Consider the following 24,560-nt stretch of genomic DNA (forward strand, 5'->3'; position numbering starts at 1 on the left):
GGTGTGATGTAAATGTCTGCGTGTTTTTCGGTCGTTGCCTCTGCCTCGGGAGGTAGGTATTCTCTCTGGGCCCTTTAAGCCCATGGCCGCTAGTATAATATCTTTTTTTTTAATATATCTTTATTTATTTACTTATTTGGCTACATGAGGTCTTAGTTGTAGCATGCAAACTCTGAGATGCAGGCATGTGGAAATCTGACCAGGGATGGAAGAAGCCAGGCTCCTTGCGTTGGGAGTGCAGAGTCTTAGCCACTGGACCACTGCTGCTGCTGCTAAGTCGCTTCAGTCGTGTCTGACTCTGTGAGACCCCACAGATGGCAGCCCACCAGGCTCCCCCGTCCCTGGGATTCTCCAGGCAAGAACACTGAAGTGGGTTGCCCTTTCCTTCTCCAGTGCATGAAAGTGGAAAGGGAAAGTGAAGTCGCTCAGTCGTGTCCGACTCTTCGCGACTGCATGGACTGCAGCCCACCAGGCTCCTCCGTCCATGGGATTTTCTAGGCAAGAGTACCGGAGTGGGGTGCCATTGCCTTCTCCACTGGACCGCTAGGAAGTCCTAAAATCTCCCTAACATGATAAACATTTGTTTAATAGATAATGGAAGAATGAATGAACTGTTTTTTAAAAATGCCTCTGTAAAGACAAGGACTATAATAGGATGTAAAAAAAGAAAATTGTTTGGTACGATGATGATATTAAGTGATATTTGTTTTATTTTTCTTATTTAAAAAATTATTTATACTGCTACAGCCCAAAGGAAAATAAGACATGCTTCCAAAAATTTTTGTGAAGTAAGAATAACACTGACACCTGGCGAAGGATATAAAACAAAGCGAAGAGGCGTAAATTTCAGGTTCCCTCGGTAGCAACAGCTCCTCCCAGAGCCCTGGCCCCAAATGTATATTCATCCGACTCTGTTCTTTTTCTCAGCATGCCTCCCAAACTGTGTAAGCTTCTGGTCTCTTACAACTTAACGTCCACTCCTACTGAAACCAAAATCTAGTAAAAACAGCACGAAAATAAGACCACAGTATGAGTTCACTTATGAATACCAATACAAATAACCCTAAATAAAATTTTATCAAACAGAACTTAGCTGCATGCAAGATTATGACCAAGGAGGTCCTATTTCAGGAATGCAAGAATAGGTTAGTATTAGGAATCTACTAATACAGTTTATCATTACAATGTATCTAAGGAGAAAAGTCAGACATTTTCATAGTTGTTAAAAAGCCATTAGTTAACGTAGAATATTAAAAAAAAAAAACTCATTAGAAACAGATACAGTTTTCCTTAACATAATAAAGGTATGTGTAACTTTACTGCAAAGCCAGTGTCCAGTTATCTGTTGCTTTGTAGCAAGCCATGGGCTTCTCAGGTTGTGCTACTGGTAAAGAATCCACCTGCCAATGCAAGAGACACTGGAGACGTGGGTTGGATCCCTTTGTGGGGAAGATTCCCTGGACCCGGAAATGGCAACCCACTCCAGTATTCTTGCCTCGATAATTCTATGGACAGAGGAGCCTGGCAGGCTACAGTCTGTGGGGCCGCAAAGTTAGACACGACTGAGCAGCTGAGCACACACACAACAAGCCATTCAAAATCAGTGGCTTTAATACAATAACATTTATTTTGCTCACAAATCGGGGTCTCCTGGGCTCAGAGAGGCAGTTCCTGCCTGAGTTTGTTAGGAATACCCTCAAGCTTGCCTTCAACAGAGCACCTCCACTCCAGAGCCTGGTGCTTAGTCTGCAGAGAATCAAACAGGCAGGACCCAGCAGGCATCTCTCTCTGTATGAGACCTCAGGTAGAGAACTCAGAGGAACTAGATTTTTTTGAATTAATTTTTATTGGAGTATAATTGCTTTACAATGTTGTATTAGTTTCTACTGTACAGCAATGTGAAAACAGCTATATATGTACATATATCCCCTCTTTTCTGGGTTTCCTTCCTGTTCAGATCACCACAGAGCACCGAGTGGAGTTCCCTCTGCTGTGCAGGAGATTCTCATCAGTTACCTGTTTTATGCATAGTGTCAATAGTGTAGGGCTTCCCTGGTGGCTCAGATGGTAAAGAATCTGCCTGCAAGGCAGAGTTCAAGAGGGCGATTCGATCTCTGGGTGGGGAAGATCCCCTGGAGGAGGGCATGGCAACCCACTCCAGTATTCTTGCCTGGAGAATCCCATGAACAGAGGAGCCTGGCGGGCTACAGTCCATAGGGTTGCACAGAGTCAGACAGGACGGAAGTGACTTAGCACAGCACAGCACAGAGCACATCAACAGGGTCAATCCCAATCTCCCAATTCATTCCATCAGCCTCTTTCCCCCTTCGTGTGTCCGTATACTTGATCTCTACTTCTGTGTCTCTGTTTCTGCTTTGCAAATAAAATCACTGATGCCATTTTTCTAGATTCCACATATATGCATTAATATATAATATTTGTTGGAGCTAGATATTTTTAAACGGCAGCTGAACGTGCCAAAGCTGGTGTCCCAGGAAATAGAAACAGGCATGGCCTTTTCTGGGAAAGCTTGCTGGGAAAACCAATGGAGTCAATTTGTATATGTTCCCTGAGGCAGCCATAAAGGCCTATCCAAGTTCAAGGAGAGGAGACAAGACTCCACCTCTGTGGGAGACTGTTAAAAATGTGCAGATACATTTTGGAAAACCACCACGGCATCATGCTTAAATGAGGAGACATCAGAAGTATTCCCATTAAAGTGAGAAACAAGGATGCCCACTATTAACTATAATTTAGTATTTGACATTGTTCTAGCATAAAGATGGGTAAATTTTTTCTGAAGGGCTGGATAGTAGATATTTAAGGCTTCATAGGCCACATTGTCTCTGAGGAAGCTACTCAGTTGAAGTGAAAAAGCCATAGATAGTATGTAAATGAATGCATGGGGTTGTGATCCTAGGGAACTTTGCAAAAAGAAGTGGCTAGCTGGATTCAGCCAATAGGCTGTCATTTGCTGACCCATTTCCGGCAACACTAATTTACAAAAAGAATGCGGTATAAATATTGGAAAGGAGGAGAGAAAATGAATTTTTGCAAATAGTATGATATATATCTGCAAAGCTCAAAAGAATCAGCTGAAAAGCCATAAGAAAAATAAGAAAATTCAGAAAGATGAACGAATATATAATCAGAATACAGAAATCAATAGCTGTAATATTGTGATAAAATAAATAACGTATTTGGTCTTCACCTGGGTTTCTAACACAAGAACTTCTAAAACCCTTGGAGTTTCCTGAGTTATGGGGGAGGGGTGCATCTATTATTATTCATAATAACCCCCTTTTAATCATACCTGTACGTATATGTATGTGCATACTTAGTCATGTACAATTCTGCAACCCCGTGACCTGTAGCATGCCAGGCTCCTCTGTCCATGGGATTGTACAGGCAAGAATACTGGAATGGGTTGCCATTTCCTCTTTCAGGCGATCTTCCTGACCCAGGGATCGAACCCACGTCTTCTGCTACTCCTGCATTGTTAGGCAGATTCTTTACCACTTGAGCCACTGGGGAAGCCCCAATCATACCTGAGTTTGTGCTAATGAGGTGACTCTTGGTGGTCCCCTAGATCTATTACCAGAGGAAATAACCACATGATTAGAGAGTTGGAACTTCAGCCCCAACCTCAGGCGGTGGGACAGAGAATGGAGATTCAGTTAATCACCAATGGCCAATGACTTCATCACTCATGCCTGTGTCAGACCTCCATAAAAATACCTAAATGATGGGGTTCAGGGATCCTCCAGATTGGTGAGTGCATAAAATGCTGGACAGATGGTGCTCCCATGGAAGTTCTAATCCCCCACCCCATACCTTGCCCTGTGCAGCTTTTTGCCTTCGTCTTGCCCTACATGCCTGTCCTTGATAACACCCTTTATAAGCCGGTAATAGTAAACTCTTTCCCCTGAGTTCTGTGAGCCACTCCAGCACATTATTGAACCTGAGGAGGGAGTCATGGGGATCCATCTAATGAATAACTGGTTGATCAGAACACCAAGAGACCTGGGAAGTGCTGATCTTCTGTGAAGTGCTGACTTCTGGGAGGTGCTCACCTTGCTGCTGATCTCTGAAGTGGGAGCAGTCTTGCAGGACTGAGCCTTTAACCTCTGGGGTCTGCATTAACTCTGGATAGTTAGTGTCAGGATTGATTTAAATCACTGGGCATTCTGTTGTGTCTGGAGAGTTAGAGAACTGGTTGTTGGTATGGGGGTGGGGGTGGGGGGAACCCATGTATTTGGTGTCAGAAGTGTCGTGAGTAGAAATATGTCACAATAGCTTTCAAACATACAAATATTAGACATTATACTAAGGAGCATACTCTAATACCCAAGAAGCAAGAACTGTGTAACTAATGACAGAATCCTAAAAACACTCCTAGAGAACACAACTTATTCTACATACTTATTTTTGAACATGCAAAATGATGAGAATGCAAGATTATATGTGACTGTAGGAGTTGAAATAGCAAAATATTTCAACCAGTCCAGCCATATAGAACTGTTAAAGTATTGTCTGGTGACTCAGACGGTAAAGAATCTGCCTGTAATGCAGGAGACCTGGGTTTGATTCCTGGGTCTGGAAGATCCCCTAGAGAAGGGAATGGGTACCCACTCCAGTATTCTTGCCTGGAGAATTCCGTGGACCGAGGAGCCTGGTGGGCTGTAGTCCATGGAGTCACAAAGAGTCAGACACAACTGAGCAACTAACACACACACAGAGTATTGTAAGTGTATCCAAACAATACTAAGTACCCACCCAGAAGAGTGAGAAAGTCCTTTGTATATTGATGTGGAATGTATTTCAAGATATATTGTTACTTAAACACATTAATGGTGAAAAACATATTTATGGTCTCTACCATTTGTCTAAAATGGTAGTAAGAGAAAAGATATACAAACACACACATTTAGGCATTTGCTAAAATGTTTGTGGAATGATACAAAGAGACTGATAACATTGTTTGCTTCCAGAAAGGGGAGCTAGCCAGTTGGGAAGAGTCAGAGAAAGACTTTGCATCAAATCGTCCTTTTCTGTGTTTTGATCCTTGAACCGTGTGAAGTGTATTAACTAGTCAAAAATTAAATACCATTTAAACTATTGTTTATACACTAAATAGGACTTCCCCAATGACTCAGTAGCTAAAGAATCTTCATGCAATGCAGGAGACATAGGAGACACAAATTCAATCCCTGGCTGGGGAAAATCCCTGGGTGGGGAAGATCCCCTGGAGAAGGAAATGGCAACCCATTCCAGTATTCTTGCCTGAAAAGTCCCATGGACAGAGGAGCCTGGCAGGCTATAGTCCAAAGGGTCACGAAGAGTCAAGACTGAGCAACTAAGCACCCACACACAAACACTAAATAAAAATCAAATGCCTTTAAACCTTTAAAATTTTTTGTTACTTACTTTTCTTCATAAGTTATCACATGTCCCAAGTTTTGAAGTGCACAGATCTGCACAGGCATATATTAGAATAATTGTTAAGACCACAGACTGCAGCTCCAGACTCCCTGGATTTGAATCCCAGCCCAGCCAGTTACAATCTGTGAGTCAGTTAGTTAACATCTCTGTGCCTCAGTTTATATTCCTGTAAAACAGAAGTATTGATTGTTCCTTTGTAAGAGAAATAAAATCATCTCTGTTCAATGTTTCACCCAGTGCACTGATGGAGTGACAAAATAATTATGCTGCAGTGTCTCTCGGGACAGATAAAAGATGAAGACGCAATTAGAATTAGAAGTGTGGGCATGTTTCTGAGGATATTTATCTTGGTCAGAGAGCTACAGTCGTAGACCTGAAAATGACCTTAAACTTGAGCAACATTATTTCTTCTACTCCCTTGGATCAGAGCTATGCAGTGTAAAGCCACTTGTTGGGACTTCCATGGTGGTACAGTGGATAGAAATCCACCTGCCAATGCAGGGGTCACAGGTTCTATCCCTGGTCGGGGAAGATCCCACATGCCCATGTGCCACAGCTACTGCGCCCGCATGCTGCAACTATTAAAGCCGACACACCTAGAGCCCATGTTCCACAGCAAGAGAAGCCACTGCAGCCCAAGTACCACAGCTAGAGAGTAGCCCCCTCTCCCCTGCTCTCCACAACTAGAGAAAGCCTGAGCACAGCAACAAAGACTCAGCAAAAACAAAAATAAAATAATTAAATAAATTATAAAAAAAATAAATAAAGCCGCCTGTTAAATGCAAGTGTTCTCAAGCTTATTTGACAATGGTACCCTTGGCCTACAGAAAACATATCATTAGCTTTGAGGAAACTACTCTTTTTTTTTTTTTTTTTTGCCATGCTGCAATGGCATGCAGGATCTTTGTTCCCTGACCAAGGATTGAACCCATACCTCCTGCAGTAGAAGCATGGAGTCTTAACCACTGGACCACCAGAGAAGTCCCAAAGGAAAACATCAGAACAGAGCTTCTCAAACTGTAATTTGCCTATGGCTCACCTGGATTTATTCTTAAAATGTGGATTCCGATTCAGTAGGTCTGGGATGGGGCCTAAAGTTCTTCATGTCTAAGTTTTTCCCGGTTGATTCCAAGGCAACTGGTCCACAGACCACAGTTTCCGTAGCAAAGGTTCATAGAAGCAGCTTGGGCAATGCGGGTGTGTGTAGTGTATCTATAAGTGTATTCATGTACAAGCTTCCATTCATCTCTCCATTATTCTAGTGCATTGACTTGTCAATTTGTGTGTAATTGTATTTGCACCTTTCACAGGACAGGTTTTGTTAATTAAATGTGCCAGTCAGTTTATTATGCAGACAAGGGAAAAAACCCTCAGCCAACCCCAACAATAGTGACAGACTTCAAAATGTGTAACAGTGCATACATTTTGCCTAAAATGAAAACAGCACCAACAACATACACGCTCTTTTTAAATGACATTAGAATGACATTTGTTAACTGGACTTCTTATATTTTACAAATCAGGATAGTGGACAGAGTCCTGGATTGGAAATTGCTCAATTTTCTGAACTTTAATTTCTTCATTTGTAAAAATGAATATGGTTAATTCACATGTAGAAAAATTAAATTGAAAATGTCTAATATAAAGTACTTGGCCTTTAGTAGTTAGTTAATGCATTAACTAAAATCTTTGAAGACTGTATTTGTGTAGGGTCCACTTTATCACATCATAAAATATTTCTCTAGAATAGTTATTCTCAAACCTCAGTGTACAGCAGAATTACCAAGATGTCTTGTTAAAACATAGAAACTCTCGGACTGCCCTGGTGGCTCAGTGGTAAAGAATCCACCTGTCGGGACTTCCCTGGTGGTCTAGTGGTTAAGATTTCAGCTTCCAATGCACAGGGGCTGAGGGTTCAATCCCTGGTCAGGGAGCTAAAATCCCACATGTCTCGAGGCCGAAAAACCAAAACATAAAATAGAAGCAATATTGTAACAAATTCAATAAAGATTTTTTAAATAGTCCATGTCAAAATAAATAAAATCTATTTTTTAAAAAAAAGAATCCACCTGGCAATGCAGGGACATAGGTTCGATCCCTGTCCTGGGAAGATGCCACATGCCGTGGGGGCAGCTAAGCCCTTGTGTCACGACGACCGAGCCCACACTTGAGCCGAAGAGCCACAACTGCTGGAGCCTACGTGCCCTCGAGCCCATGCTCTGCAATGAGAAGCCGCTGCAATGCGAAGCCCGTGCACCGCAACTAGAGAGTAGGCCCCACGTGCAGAACTAGCACAGCCAAAGATAAATAATCAATTAAAAACATAAAAACTCCCAAATTCTCTAAAATGGTTAGTCTGGGTCCACACTTGAAAAACCACTGCTCTAGAAGAAAATAAAAACACATGAGAAACTGCATATGTTTATAGAAAAGACTGCTATGATGTGCAGTGTTTTCACTCCCTTCTGCACTACTGAGACAGACACATAGATAGGTAGATAGATGGTAAAATGCTTCTGCTGTAGAAAATGAGGGCATTACCAGAAACTCAGAGACGGAATTCTGAAAATAGGCTGTCTTGATGTCACACTTGAGCAAGACTGATGAGTGGACATATACAGGGCTGTTTGGAAATATTGACAGGGGAAGCAATGACCATTAAAACACAGAACTGATTCACCGAGAGCTTATCTCATTGTATGAACCTTGTTCCTTTCCCTGAGAGTGTTACTGCACTAAAACAGATTTTTATCAAAGCATTTGACAATGACTTTCAATGATACCCTTTAGAGAGAATAAAAACAAGGAAGTATGTATCTATGAAAAGGTAACTAAGAGTATTAGCAAGTAGTAGGACAAATAATCAAAGAATTAATGTAATGAAAATGTGTTGATTTAGAGGTTCCTGCTGGTGGGTCCTGAACCAACAAGTGAAAACTAGCCTTGATATCACAGGAACTCAACACTATTGCATTAAATGTTAGGTGGAACCTTACAAGGACACTATTTTTGTAGGTCAAAGGGTTCAAGGATTTAACCCAACAGGTGAAGAGTTATCCTGTAATGGCATCTCTCTCCTCTAAATCTCTTAATGGTTTTCAGTTCCCACTGACATGTATGCAGATTTCTCACTCCAATATGCAAAGCACTCTAAAACTTAGCCCAATTTTCTGGACCCATGTTCCATTGTCACTTCATATATACTCAACATTCCAGCCCAGTTGGATGGCACACTACTCTTTGAATGTAGGGCTTGTCCCTGTGCCGATGCAGGAGATGCAAGAGACTCAGGTTCGATCCCTGGGTTGGGAAGATCCCCTGGAGTAGGAAATGGCAACCCGCTCTGGTATTCTTCCCTGGAAAATCCCACGGACAGAGGAGCCTGGGCTACAGTCCATGGGGTCATAAAGAGTCAGACACCACTGAGCAACTCAGCACAGCACAATTCCAAACATACCCTAAACATTCTCGTCTCTGCCTTTATCTGTGCTACGGCCTTTAAAATTCCCTCCTTCTGTCCCATGTTGCACCCCACCCCCTATATGGCACATGAAGGTGGAAATCCACTCACAGTACACTCAGATGTGAGAGAAAATTGGTTTATTTGTCTCGCTGATTCAGTGTTCTTCATAAGCCCACACCCAATGGTTAAGTGGGAAGGAGACTCTCCCTGAGTTGGGTTGAATCCAGGACAGTCATCAGAACTGTCCCTTTTGGGAATCCTTAGTCTCTATGTGGAAAACGGAATACCTGTGCCCTCAGAGGGCTCTTGTTTCCTGCCTGCCTCCTGAGCTCTCCTCTGCAGAGGGCTCTGTGTGTGGTGGGGAGGTGGGGAGTCCCTTGCCGAACCACATAGTGGAAGCCAAGACTCTGGGATTATTGAGTGTCTCAGCCTCAAGAGAGAAAAGGAAAATGAAAAGGTAGAAGCTGCCTTTCTTCTCATCCTCTCGCACTCCCTTCTCCTTTACATCCCTGCTTTAAGAATCCCAATCTATCCCTAGGTAGATGGATCTTTTTAAAATTATTTCTTTATTTGGCTGCGTCGGGTCTGGTTGGGGCATGTGGGATCTTTGTTGCAGTGTGTGGGCTCAGGATTTGCCACACACCAGCTTAGTTTCTCCACAGTATGCAGGATCTTAGTTACCTGACCAGGGATCGAACCCATGTCCCCTACATTCACAGGTGGATTCTTAACAACTGGACCACCAAGGAAGTTCTATAATGCTTTTTTTCCTATGGAAAAATGTATTGCTTGCATGGTGGAGATGTTTCCTTTATCTCTGCAGGAATGATATCAGCAAGCTGCAGAGCAAGAAAAAGGCAGTGGGCCAGATGACTCCAGAGGGACCAGAGCTGGAGTGACCAGAAGGGGAGGGAAAAAAGCAAAAAGATGATTAGCTAGTTCAAGAGAAGAAGGAGTCTAACAGACAAAGCAGAATGCTTTAGCAGAAAGGGCATTCTTTCAAGAAGCCTTTGAGGCTCCAACTATGTATCAGATGCTTCTTGTAATGTGCTTCCACTGTGAACCTAAAAAGACTGAACCCCAATAACTGAAGTCTAAAGTCTTAGAAGTTTTTCCTGTGTTCTGCATGTAGCATAGAGACAGGTGGGCACTGGTCCTGAAGGGACAAACTCATAGACACTGGGCTACTCAGCAGACAGTGACTGGAAGGGCCTCGCCGGTGCTTTAGCACCCGGTGACCTTTGGACCTGCGTATGTCCTTGGGGAGAGGAACTCCAGTAATGACTGAGGCTTAATTTCCTGCCAGCAAATTGATTAGCGATTTTGAGTCAGAAGGAATTTGATTTAAAGGAAATTAAGAAATTTGATATGCTTTGCACACCTGGGTTTGTAGACTTAAGATTCATTCCCATTATAATAGCTTAGCTTATCCTGGTGGGCTACAGTCCGTGGGGTCGTAAAAGAGTCGGACACGATTTAGGGACTAAACAACAATAATCCTGAGGGAATTTGAGCCTGGAGGTGGATCTGTGCTTGTAGTCTTTTTTTTTTCTTTTAATTTAATAATTTATTTATTTTTGGCTGTGCTGGGTCTTCACTGCTGTGCCGGCTTTTCTCCAGTTTTGACAAGCAGGGCAGCTCTCTCGTTGTTGTTCCCAGGCTTCTCACTGCGGTGACTTCTCTTGCTGCGGAGCATGGGCTCTTGGGCTTCGCGACCCCCAAGCTCTGGAGCACAGGCTCAATAGTCGTGGTGCACCGGCTTAGTTGTTTCACGGCATGTGGGATCTTCCCGGATCAGGAGTCAAACCTGTGTCCCCTGCATTGGCAGGCAGATTATCTACCGCTGAGCCATCAGGGAAACCCTTGCAGTCTTTTAATACATGTCCTTACATCTCTTCCCAGGGGCCAGCCAGCTTAGATGTGTGCCCAAGCCGCTCTCCTTACCTGATTACCTCATTATAGACAATGTGAATGCTGCAGAGTGAAAACCAACAGAAGACTGTCTTAACCCTTCCTTTTTAAGGCTGACAACCCACACTAGGCACTCACAGGAGTCAGAATACCCCACAAGACACTATCTTGCCTCTTTCCAACAGTGATGGAGAATTCATTGACCTTATATGTGAGTGTTAAGCATCTTCACCAGGTGATTCCTCTCTCTTCTCTTACCAACCCAATCAGCAGGTTCTACACACATATAAATGAGATTCAACAAATGTGTTCAAAGTCAGAACCCCCAGAAATTGCTAAGACCTTCAGCATCCTACAGGCCTTCACATTCTTACTTCAAACTACCTTTCCAGTTTTATCTCCTAACACACACACACACACACACACACACACACACACACACACACGCTTCTCTAATGGCTCAGATGGTGAAGAATCTGTCTACAGTGCTAGAAACTTGGGTTTGATTCCTGGGTGGAGAAGGTCCCCTGAAGAAAGGAATGGCTCCTCACACCAGTATTCTTGCCTGGAGAATCCCATGGACAAAGGAGCCTGGCGGGTTACAGTCCATAGGGTTGCAAAGAGTCAAACTCGACTAAGCAACTAACACTGTCACTTTCTTTCACACACACACACACAGCCATCATTCAGCCATACCCAGCTGCTTTCATTCCTAAGTGTGTCATATCATTTACACTTATGATTGTTTTTGTACCTTGGTAGACATCAATTAGTTGAATAATATATTTTGAAATTTTTAGTTGAAATAGAATATACAGAACTAGAAATACTGATAAAACACTAATAAATCATGTTGATGTATCTAATTGTGGCGTACTATTAAGGAAAGTTTTTTAACTCTCAGGCTTGAACTTAAAAGGTTAACGCTGTTTAGCTTCTTTATGGATTTATAGTATTGAGTTGGTGGAAAAGTTCATTTCTGTAACACCGTATGGAAAACCCCAAAAGAACTTTCTGGCCAACCTAGTATTTTAGTGATACTAGTTTAAGGACACAGAGAAGGCAATGGCACCCCACTCCAGTACTCTTGCCTGGGAAACCCCATGGACGGAGGAGCCTGGTAGGCTGCAGCCCATGGGGTCGTGAAGAGTCGGACACAACTGAGCGACTTCACTTTCACTTTTCACTTTCATGCACTGGAGGAGGAAATGGCAACCCACTCCAGTGTTCTTGCCTGGAGAATCCCAGGGACGGAGGAGCCTGGTGGGCTGCCATCTGTGGGGTCACACAGAGTCGGACACGACTGACGTGACTTAGCAGCAGCAGTTTAAGGACAATATGTGTGGAACTATGACTTGACCCACAGATTTCCAAACATTGTCCGTAATAAAGACCTGATCATGTTAATATGAGTTGCTTGATTTAGGTGGCCTGGGACTGCATTAGTCTTTCGGCCTAGTGAAGGCATGGCTCATGAGTATAAAACATCATCTGAGAAATTAGTATTTGGATTGTCATTTCTGTAGAGAATGCCACTTGGTTATCTATTTCTAATATAATTCTGGCTTTAGGTCTGATACTGGGATTATGTAGAAGTCAAAATTTAAATCCTCATAGTCCATGTACTCATAACTTCAGTATCACTGATGTCTTGAGTTTTTACTGTGAAGGAAGGACTACTAACTCCATCCATCATGTGGAAAATTTGTAATGATGGCAGGACAATTAGAACTGGACTAATGGCCTGTAAGATAGTACATATAGTTTCTACTTTTTGTGCATCTGTTGTACTTGTTTCTGCTAATTTACTTGTCACTATTAGTGAAATAATATAGACGACCAAAGAGCTGATTAAAACCACAGTTATTAATGTGTGATCCCAAAAATGTCATAGTTCTTCTACAGTGGGTAGTGTGGCCTCTTAAAAGCCTAATTGGAGAGGATATGCCACAGAGATAGAAAGGGTTTTCACCTGTAATTTAATTTTGACAAAGTTATGTACAATTTTACTAATAGCTCACATATTGAGAAAGACATAATGGTTATTATGTTGACTTGAAACCAGTAGAAAAGGGTTGAATTCCTTCCTTTCTTACTTCTTTTGAGTTAACATACATGGGCTCTTCAAATGTGTGATATGATAGAGGACATCCGTTTAGTCATTCTAGATGTGTAGTAGTTAATTCTACCGTTAGGACTTCTTGTTTTATGAAATGCTTCTCAAATAATGGAAATTATGACTATTACTGCTGTTAGTAAAATAAACAAGGCCTATTGATGAGATAATGTTTCATATTGTCTATGCATCTGTGTAGTCAGAATATCGCTGTGATATTCCAGATAGACCTGGGAAATGTTGTGGAAATCAAGTTATATTCACACCTACAGATATAATTACAAAGTGAACTTTTGCGCATGTTAATTTGAGTGTATACATATAGCCTGAGGATAGTGGGAATCAATGCACGAAGCCTCCTATAACAGAGAACATGACTCCTACTCAAAGTACGTGGACTTGTGCAGTGACCTAATATCCATCATGAAGGAGTGTCTAGTGATGAATTAGCTAGGACCATTCCTGTTCATCCATCTACTATAAAAAGGAAAATTAAACCTAAGGTTTGTTATGGCTGGAGATCATTTAATACTGCCTCTGTGAAGGGTTGCTAATCAACTAAATACTTCCACTCCTGTTGGGATAGCAGTAATTATAGTGACGTAATACATGCTCCTGTGTCAGCATCTGTACCTACTGTAAACATGTGGTGAGCTCATATGATGAAAACTAAAAATCGAATTGATATTATAGCTCATACTATACCTACACACACTGTTCCCTCTGCTTCCTGTTGACCTCACCTTTCACTTAATAACACTAACTAAAACATCAAGATCCAGGGGAGGGACCTGAGGGAGGGTTGGAGTGGAAGGTTAGGGTTAGCAGATGTGAGCTATAATATAATGCCCAGAATGGATAAATAGTAAGGTTCTACTGTATAGCACAAGGAACTATATTCAACTATCATGAAAAAGAATGTTTTAAAAAGGATACATATATGTATAACTGAATCACTTTGCTGTACAGCAGAAATTAACAATATTGTAAATCCACTATACTTCAATAAAAATAATAAAAAACATCAAGATCCATCTCAGGTGTCACTCCCTTCCCTGACACAGGACATGTTAGAACTCCCTACTCTGTGTCTTCAGAGCAGTCCCCGCTTTGTGTGAACACTGATCTAGAGCACTTTTGTTGTTGCTGTTCAGTCACTAAATTATGTTCAACTCTTTGTGACCTCGTGGACACATGGACCTCCTCTGCCCTCCACTGTCTCCTGGAGTTACTCACTCTTGTCCACTGAGTCAGCGATGCTATCCATCTGTATCATCCTTTACCACCCCCTTCTTCTTTTGCCCTCAATCTTTCCCAGCATCAGGATATTTTCCAGTGAGTAGGCTGTTTGCATCAGGTGGCCAAAGTATTGGAGCTTCAGCATCAGTCCTTCCAAAGAATATTCAGGAGTGATTTCCTTTAGGATTGACTGGTTTGATCTCCTTGCAGTCCGAGGGATTTTCAGGAATTTGTAGCAATTGGTTTATCCACACCAGTCACAAATACATCAACTCCCAAACAAGGACTGTGTCCTGTGTACCTTTATATTCCCTGAGTATTGCAATGTCGATCATATAGTAAGATACGTAGGTGGATGGCTGAATAAACCAATTACGTGGTCAGGAAGCTTAAGTGTTTACAATACCAGATATAGAAATTCTATGTATTTAAAGATGGTTTTGACTATATATTATGGTAAGCTTGAATTTGAGCATCTTGCCCCCATTCATGCCAGGCAGTGCAGCCAAAAAAAAAAAAGTAAACAAACCATAAACACCCGTAGAGTTAACCTCACAAAATTAAAAACTTAACTGATGTTAATGAATATCAGAAGTGACAAACTATGATAATTACGCATTCTGTTCTCACTTTAAAGTTAAGGCAATGTTCAGTCTTTTTCATGAATGGATTGAATATTTTGCAGATGAGACATATGTTTTTAAGTGTGTAAATCTGATGTTAAAACTCCTAACTCTTACAGTTTCCTTATGCATTTTGTCAACTCGGTTATGAAATCATGAAACTTCTGGATTCACAATGAACTTTGCTGTACTCATCTCACACACAGAAAAAGAAGTCTTAGGGTCTTGCCTGTCTCTGAATTCTCTTCTCTATGTCACTATTTGATGGCAGCACCTCACTGATTTCAGTGTAGCAGCATTAGATGTTTTACTACCTGCTAGGGAATTTCCCTTTCTACTCCACCTTTCAAATTGTCCTTAAAATTTTTTCCTGCTTCTTCTCCTTGGTAAAATTCAGAAGTGCAAAATGATTGCTGTGTGATTTTGATTTTATGTTGAATTTTGAAGAATTACCATCCAATAATATTTTATTTCCCTAATGTGAGGCATGTACTAATACATGTATTATTCTGTACTAATAAATGTATTAACTAAATACTACTATTATGTCGCATCTGACAAATGAAGACATGAAAGTACTATAATCCCACAATTCAATTCTAGCACTAAGTACCCTGGGCTACCCTGGTGGCTCAGACAGTAAAGAATCCGCCTGCAATGCGGGAGACCTGGGTTCAGTCCCTGAGTCGGGAAGATCCCCTGGAGAAGGGAATGGTTACCCACTCCAATATTCTTGCCTGGAGAATCCTATGGACAGAGCAGCCTGGTGGGCTACAGTCTATGGGGTTTCAAAGAGTCAGACATGATTGAGTGACTAACACACAAATACACTAACTACCCTACTTATCACAGACCCCAGAGTTCAAGGGGCATAGTCCCCAACAAGACTGCCCAGGGAACTCCCTGGCAGTCCAGGGGTTAGGACTCATACTTTCCCTGTTGAGGGCTTGGGTTCAATTGCTGGCCTGGGAACTAAGATCTCACACGCTGTGCAATGTGGTCATAAAAAAGAAAAAGACTGCCCTAACTTCAGATGCCAGTCATGCATATGCTTTATAACATATATAATATGTGATAGTATATTATGAACTTCATAAGTACACATAAAACAAGAGGTGAAGCTTAAACATGATTCTTACAATCAAAATTTAGAAACAAGCCAGAGAAACATAATATGCTACCACCAGTAAATTACTGAGATGATACTAGAATGAAGCAATTTATTCTTTTTTTTTTTTTTTTTTGGCAATTTATTCTTAAACCCGGAAAAGATGGAACAAATGTGAGACACCCACAGGAATCTTTACAACTCAGAAACTCTGAAATGGTGACTTTAAAAAAAAAAATGTATGGTTAAAAATAACCACCAAAGGGCTTCCCTGGTGGCTTAGTGGTAAAGAATCTGTCTGCCAGTGTAGGAAACATGGGTTTGATCCCATGTTTCCAGGAAGATCCCACATGTGGAGCAATTAAGCCCATGCGCCACAACTACTGAGTCCACTTGTCGCCACTGCTGATGCCCCAGTGCCCTAGAGTCCATGCTCCACAACAGAAGAAGCCATGCGCTCAGAAGCCTGCACGCTGCAACAGGAGAGTAGCCCCCGTCACCATCAGAGAATAGCCCAAGAATCAACGAAGACCCAGCACAGCCAAAAAATTTAAAAAATGATAATAATAACCACCAAAGACAATTTTGAATATGGTATTTTAACCCCAGGTCCCTGTGTTGAAATATTTTAGAGGCCCTACGTAATTTTAAATGATTTAAAATAATTGTGTGAACCTTCTGAGCTACCTGGGAAGCCCTGTTTTACACCACGGTTCTCAAATACACCTTAGAGCAGTGTCAAATCTTGGTAAGTTTTTCACCCTTTTATAAATGATAAAAATAAGAAAAGTATGATGATATTTTAATTAAGCCAAATATACAGTTAAAAGGGCTGCTCTTTTTTTCCTAGAAAACACTGAAATATTTTCCTTTAAGGGTAAGGTGATGGTAACTATAGATGCTGGATTTTAAAAAATTTTAGTGGACAGACTAAAAAGTTGCAACCATGAGCTGGCTTTATTCATTTATTCAGACGTTTTGTTGGGTTTGTTGCTTGGTTGCTTGTTTGTACTTATTTTATTATTCATAAAAATTAAGTCTGGGAACCATGAACTTTACAAACTGCACTCTGTCCACCAGATGGCAGAGCAGCTCCACAGTTGCCGTCCTGAGGCTCCACCTCTTGTTACCTGCGCCGCTTTGCTCTTGGCAAAAAGCATCAGTGTATCTTTCGAAAAATACCTTACTTCCTCTTTTCAGGACTTTCCGCTAAGTAAAATTTGGAACAGAAATATTTTACGTCTCAACCTAGAAATGAATTCCCCCCACAGTGTTGTGTTTACATTTGCTATCTATTTTTTTATTCATTATCAATCTCTATTAATAAAACAAAGACCTAACCGAGCTGCTTCAGAGGTATAGAAAGATGATGTGAGGAAAGGAGAGGATGGACTCGATCCTGAACGTTTATCTTTCTGCCTTCTAACCCCAACCCTCATCCCTAGCCGCCTCCATGCGCGCGCACACACACACACACACTCCAGGTCAGAATATATAGGGACAGGACAGGGACATTCGGGGAGGGAAGAAGGAAAGTGTAGTTGGTTTAATCCAAAGACCTGTGATTCCTTAGGTCCAGATAATAGAGCCACTTACTGGAAACAAAAAGGAGCCCCCTACTGCCACCCAGTGGTGAATGTGAGCTGTTTCTCTCTGGACAGGCAAATAAAACCCTGGTGTAGATGCTTCACGTGGACTTTCTGTGACACCTGTCACAGCACCCTTCTGTCCCCACCAGCACCTCCTGGTGTCAGGTCCAAAGCAGGTGGTCAGTATATTCATAGCTGCCTGTGAGGACTTAGTCGGTCTCTGTCACCTTACAGTCCCAGTGAACATCGCAAAGGACCTCTCACGCTTCCTAAGAACCAAGGCCTCACCCTAGCACCCCACTATTATTTGAGCAGGAGCCTCATAGTCATAGCATTCGAGGTCAGTTTTCTCTAACCCCCCACCATTTCAGAAAGCCTGAGTAAATCTTTGATTCTCCTCCAAAAGCTTTGTCTTGGCAACAACTCCCAGCTCTCCCTAACAGCCTCTTGCTCAAGCTCCTGGGCCAGGAACACAGAACCTAGCAGAGGACCAGGGCATCTCTGGGTACAGAAGAAGGGGAAAAAAGGCACCGTGTATTTCCTACTTCAGTTTGGCCGGAGGAAATGTTCCGAGTACCCGAGCTCAGCCCCGAATCTGCCTCCCTTCCCCCCGCCCCCTCCCCTCCTCCGCCCCCTCCTCTGTTTTCCTCCGCTCTTCCCTCCCTTCCTTCCTTCTGCATTTTTCTTCCGCTTTCCGAGCCACCACTCTTCTGCACTTTGGCCTGTGACAGATCTGGGGTTAAATTCAGATAGCCTCCCTTGCTAGCTGGGTGACATTTTCATGTTTCTCGACCTTGTTTCTCATATGTGAAATGGCAGTACCGGAACCTCACCAGCCCGCTCTTGTGAGGCTTCATCCTTTCAGTCTAACCTTCCCTTAAAAATACCCGCATGCCTCCAGATTACATGCTCCGTTCCTACCTTGTCATCCAAACTCATTTTTCTTCAGTGTCAGGCTATGTCAGTTTCTGAGAAAGCAAGCTCACTGAATTGATGTACAATCATGTGAAAATGACTAATAACAGCCTCTCCCTCTTGGATCCTAGCGTTACATAATCCTCTGTCAGAATTTTAGAACTGCTGAATGTTAGAAATCAGAGAGAGCTTAGAGGTCGTCTGGTTCACATCCCATATTCTCCAAATGATGCAGCTGAATCCTGAAGACATTCAGTGTATTGTCTGAGTCCCAGCGTATTTCCTGGAAGCGCCCAGACTGGGACACAGTAGATTCAACATCCTGACCTCTGCCCAGATTCCGTCAACATTCCACACTGCTTTTGGGATTCTGGTCCTGCCTGTCTTCCTTGGCTTCTTCCCATTGTCTGCTTCTGAACCTCTTGGTATCAGTACAGTTCTCCTCCCCCTCCCCTCTTCATAATTATCACCATCTCACTTAGGTGATGCAGCAGCGTCTCTCACATTATCCAGACCTCAATGATTGGAATTCCTTAGGGAATGGCCCTCAACTCCACACTCAAGATAATTTAGAATGGAGTTATTTTGTAGGAACAGGTAGAAGAAATTTCCGAAAGGGAGGCAACAGTATGAGCAAAGGCATGCAGGTGTGGAGTGCTGGCACCAGTGGTCCGGTGTTAAAACTCCATGCTTCCACTGAAAGAGGGGTGTGGTGTTTGTGGTCAGGGATGTTCTGCATGCCGAACAAATTGGTCAAAAAAAAAAAGAATTGCAAACAACATAAATACAAATTGAAAGGAAACAGATCAGACCTGAGTTTCAAGTGTGAGCATAAAAACAGCTGATAACAGAACAACAACAGGAGAAAATGATATGGTCAGTATAAAGCTGCCACATCTCGTAAAACGGAGGAGGACCATATGGCCCATACCCCCCCCCCCACCACCGTGTCCTCTGCCTGCCTTTTGTCTGTGGAAAACTTTATAAAGTTTAATCAGAGAAGTGAGGAAAGCTGCCACAAAGGAAAACAGTCGAAGGAGACTAAATAATAATGATATAGTCATTAAGCATAGTCAAGGACCTTTAGTTCTTTCTCCAGGGCTATAGATAATATTCTGAGCCATATCCTGTGAGCTGTCTGATAGATACCAGAACCCCACGTGGAGAAGTTAACTACATGATGGCCAGACTGTACCCAGGACTCGAGCTGCCACAGTTCCAAGAACTGACTGCAAAGGAATGGGAACAAGTGCACCCTGGAACCAAAGATTAACTGAACCTAAAACAACCAAGATGGTGCTAGTCAGACCACTGGTGACCAACTGAACACGACTGTTAGAGACAACTGTGCTGTTTCTTCATGTAACCACCCCCCCCGCCCACTCTGTCTATACAGGCTCTCACCCCCTTCTTGTCAAGGGTCGGAGGGAGTTGGCCTTTGGACAGATGTCTGCCACCCTCCCCTCCGGTTGCTGGCATCTGAAATAAAGCAAACTTTCCTTTCCACCAACCCGGCCTGCTTATTGGCTTTTGAGTGACAAGCAGCTAGACCCCCACCCCCACCCCATGGATAACTTTCCGTAACACTAATAAGTCTATTATGGGAGAAAACCAGAAAGTTGGGTGGCAGGTGGGAAGAAAATCTGTGCAGAGGAATAAGAGGGATAGGACAACGCAGCTTTATAAGGCTTTGTCCTCACCGGTGGTCCTAGCTTTCCCATCGACACTGCCCCTGGGTGGTTTATAAAATATGAGTGCTCAGGCCTTCTTGGAAAATTAAATCAGAATTTCTGCGAGTGAGATTGCTATAATGTTTGTGTCCCCTCCCCCCCCAAAAAGCCATATGATGAACTCCTAATCCCAAATGTGATATTCAAAGGTGGGGCCTTTGGGAGGTGATCAGGTCATGGGGTACAGCCAGTGTAAGCCACCCAGTCCACAGTATTGTGTTACAGCAGTCTGAATGGACAGAGGTGTATGAATTCGTAATTTTTTCCCTTGACATATTATTAAAAATTTCAAACCTGCAGTGTAACTAGAAGAATTTTATAGTGAATATGAGTATATCCATCACCTAGATTCTACCACTAACATTGTTAATTTTACTTTTTAACATGGAGTAATATTAACTTATTTTGGTATATAGACCTTTGAAATTGAACACATGTATATATTCATGTGGCTCAAATGGTAAAGAATCTGCCTGCAATGCAGGAGAGCTGGGTTCAACACCTGGGTCAGGAATATTCCCTGGAGAAGGGCATGGCAACCCTCTCCAGTATTCTTGCCTTGAGAATCCCATGGACAGAGGAGCCTGGTGGGCTACAGTCGATGGGGTTGCAAAGAATCAGACACGACTAAGCAACTAACATTTTCATATATTCATGTACCACTACCTAGGATAGAACAGTCCATCACTCAGAATTTCCTCATTCTCTTTTTATAATCACACCCTCTCTGCCCTTCTAACCCCTGGCAACTTCTGATCTGTTCTTCATCACCACAGTTTTGTCTCTCTGAGAATAACATGTAAATAGAAACACATTATACAACCTTTTGAGAAGGTTCTTTCACTCAGTGTCATACCTTTGGGATTCATCCAAGCTATTACAAACATCAGCTGCTTATTCATTTTTATTGCTGAGTAGTATTCTATTTTATGCATGTAATATAAGTTATGTCTTAACTTGTTGAAGATATATGGGTTGTTTCCAGTGTTTGGCTATTACAAATAAGTTTGCTATAAATATGTGTACAGGTTTTTTTGTATACTTAATTTTTCATTTCCTTAGGGTAACTATGCAGGAACAAAAATACTGGGTAATAGTATTTGTGCATTTAACTTTGAAAGAAATGTCCAAGGATGTTTCCAGAATCGTTGTTTCATTTTTTATTTATATCAGCTATGTGTGAGCATTCAAGTTGTTCTGCATCCTGCTCAGCACTTGGTATGGTTGGTGCTTTAATTTTAGCAATTCCAACATTCGTACAGAGGTATCTCATTGAGATTTTAATTTGCATTTCCTTCATGCTTAAGGACGTTCAATATCTTTTCATTACTCATATTTGTTGCCCATATATCGTCAATGTGAGGTGTTTGTTCAAGTTTTGCTCTTTTTAAAATTTGGTTGTTTGTTATCTTGCTAATGAGTTTTGAAAATTCTTTATATATTCTGGACACAGGTATGTTTTTTGGTCAGATATATGATTTACAAATATTTCTTTTATTCTAGCTTGTTATTCTCTTAACAGGGTCCTTCCCACTTCAAGTAGAATGTAGAAATTCTACCACCACGTAGGGCTATTTATACATGCTCTTTTATATTATATTACATCTACATACATTAAAACCCCATCAGGCAATGTTATAATTTTTGCTTTTAAACATTGAATGTACTTTAGAGAACTCAAGAGGAGAATCATAAAACTTGATTTTTTTTTTCAATAAATAGGCAACATATACAGAAAATAAGGAATGCTATTGAAGAAAAATGTTCACTCTTACAGAGGAGATTAAGGTTTTCATTGAGACTACTTTGCTCAGAACTATGCATATAACTATAGAAAGCCATATGAGGTGGTTGGCTTCCTGGGAAGATATTAATTACTTAGACTAAGAAGTGGAAACTTAACAGATCAATTACCGTCAAAGGACTAGAATTAAAGAAAAATGTAGAAGGGACTTGACAGGAAAACTATCAAACATTAAGGGCAGTGAACGGATATTGTGTACATACTCCATCAAGAAATTGCTCAAAAGCATGTTACTTAGAAATGTGGGTAGAAATAACAGAAGAAGCAGCTGACAAGAGGTCAGCGGGCTGCTTGCCTATAGCGAATGAGCCAAGTTCTGACAAAGATCCCTACCCTATGCCTGCAGTGCAGATTGTGCCAGGCTGTCCAGCCCCTCTGGTGGCTCATCACAGCCTTCACGTTTCTTCAGTCTTCTCTCAGCAGACTCCCTGCTTCATCCAGGTTAATAGACTTTTCTGCACACAGATCACCTCCTGAAATACTCCTTCTGAAATACCTTCCACACCCATGACAGTCTCCCATGCCCTGCTGTTATAGTGGGGTTCATAGGTGTTCATCTACCTAGGGGACTGCACTGTGAGGTCTCACCTGCCACACTGCACTTCTCAGCATAGTGAGACCTGCAGATGCATTGATGTGTCCTGGATGGGTTTAGCCTCTGGCGAAGTGCTAGGCAGACATTTGGCAAATTTGTGAATATTTGTTGAATTTTGTTTCAATAAATACTCACCTCGTGTGTCTTCTACATTTTGTCCCTCCAACTAGACTGTCAGACCAGTTCAAGCACGGTTCACCTTTTTCTCTAGTTGTCCACCATTTCTCAGAGTCACCCTGGATAGACTATTTGAGAAGCAGATGAGTAGACCAAAAAGTTAATGCCGTGACCCTTCTGGGAGTGCCTGGTGAGTCTCTGTTTCATGGTTTCTCAAAGTAAATTATGAAACAGTATTGTCTTCTGAAATGGTAGTAGATATTCTGTAGAAAGGATGGGCAGCCTCTATATTGACCCCAATGATCACTACCTCTGGTATTCAAAGTCCAGTGTAATCCCCTCCCACTGAGTGTGGGCTTGATGTATTAATTACATCTAATGAATGAAATATGGCAAATTGGCTATCATTTCCAAGATTATCAAAGCACTGTGTCTTAAAAAGAAGAACAAAGTCAGAGACTCACACTTCTTGATTTGAAAAGTTGTTATAAAGCTACAGCAATCAAAACAATATAATACTGCCATAAAGACAGACAGACACACCAGTGGACTAGAATAGAGAGCCAAGAAATACAAGCATATCATATACATATATCATCAAATTATGTTTGACAAAGGTGCCAAGACACTTCAGTGAGGAAAGAATAGTCTCTCTAACAAGTGGTGATGAGAAAATTGGATATCCACATGAAAAACAAATGAAGTTGACTCTTACTTTAGCCACATAAAAAAATTAAGTCAAAGTAGATTACAGACATAAGTGTAAAAGATAAAATTATAAGACTCTTCAAAGAAAATAGGAAAAGACATTTCATTACATTGGATCTGACAGTGATTTCTTGGATATGACACTAAAAGTAGAGGGAACAAGAGAAAAATGGATAAATTAGACTTCATCAAAAGTTAAAAAAATGGTGCCTCAAAGGACAGTGTCCAGAGAGTGAAAAGGCAGCCCACAGAATGGGAAAATACTTCTATATGTCATATATATGTAAGAGATTAACATCTAGAATATATAAAGGACTTTTATAATATAACAACAAAAAATCCAATCAAAAATAGGCAAAGGACTTAAATAGAAATTTCTCCAAAGAAGATAAACAAATGTCCAATAAGCATGTGAAAAGATGCTCAATATCACTAATAGTCAGGGAAATCCGGATCAAAACCACAATGAGATATCACTGAATACCCATTAGCATGGCTATTAAATAAGATCCTGGAAGAACCCACATGCCACCGAGGAGCAACTAAGCCCGTGCCACAACTACTGAACTTGTGTTCTAGAGCCCGGGGGCTGCAACTACTGAAGCTCGCACTCTGTAGAGCCTGCACTATGCAACAAGAGAAGCCACCTCAATGAGAAGCCCTCGCACCACAACTAGAGAATAGCCCCCGATAGCCACAACTAGAGAAAAGCCCTCGAAGCAGAGAAGACTCAGCACAGCCAAAAATAAATAAATTTTTTAAGAAAGCTAATGTCATGATTTATGAGGCTTTTCTCCTATAGTGAAACATTAAAAAAAAAAAAAATCTATCCATGAACTTCCCTGGTGGTCCAGTGGTTAAGGCCATGCAGTTCTACTGCAGGTTCGATCCCTAGTGAGGGAGCTAGTTCCCACATGCCACACAGCGCAGCCAAAAAATAGGAGGTGGGGGGAGGGAAGTAGAATAAAAAATGAAAAAGTCCATCCTCACTCCTGGAAAGACAATTCAAGGTTCATGTGAACTCTAGCTGGACATATTCATGAAATAGTTAAACTGCAAAACAGTCATGAGGCAGAAGTTATACTTTTTAAGCCCAGCTGCTTCAGAGGGACAGATATTTGAGCGGGGGACATGGGAAACAGTTGTGGGGTAAGGAGTTTATAATCATAGGATGGAAATCTCTTGAGAATAACCCAGCTG

Source organism: Giraffa tippelskirchi, chromosome 11 (assembly GCF_054371585.1).
Source record: "Giraffa tippelskirchi isolate mGirTip1 chromosome 11, T2T-mGirTip1v1.2.pri, whole genome shotgun sequence".
Lineage (NCBI taxonomy): Eukaryota > Metazoa > Chordata > Mammalia > Artiodactyla > Giraffidae > Giraffa > Giraffa tippelskirchi.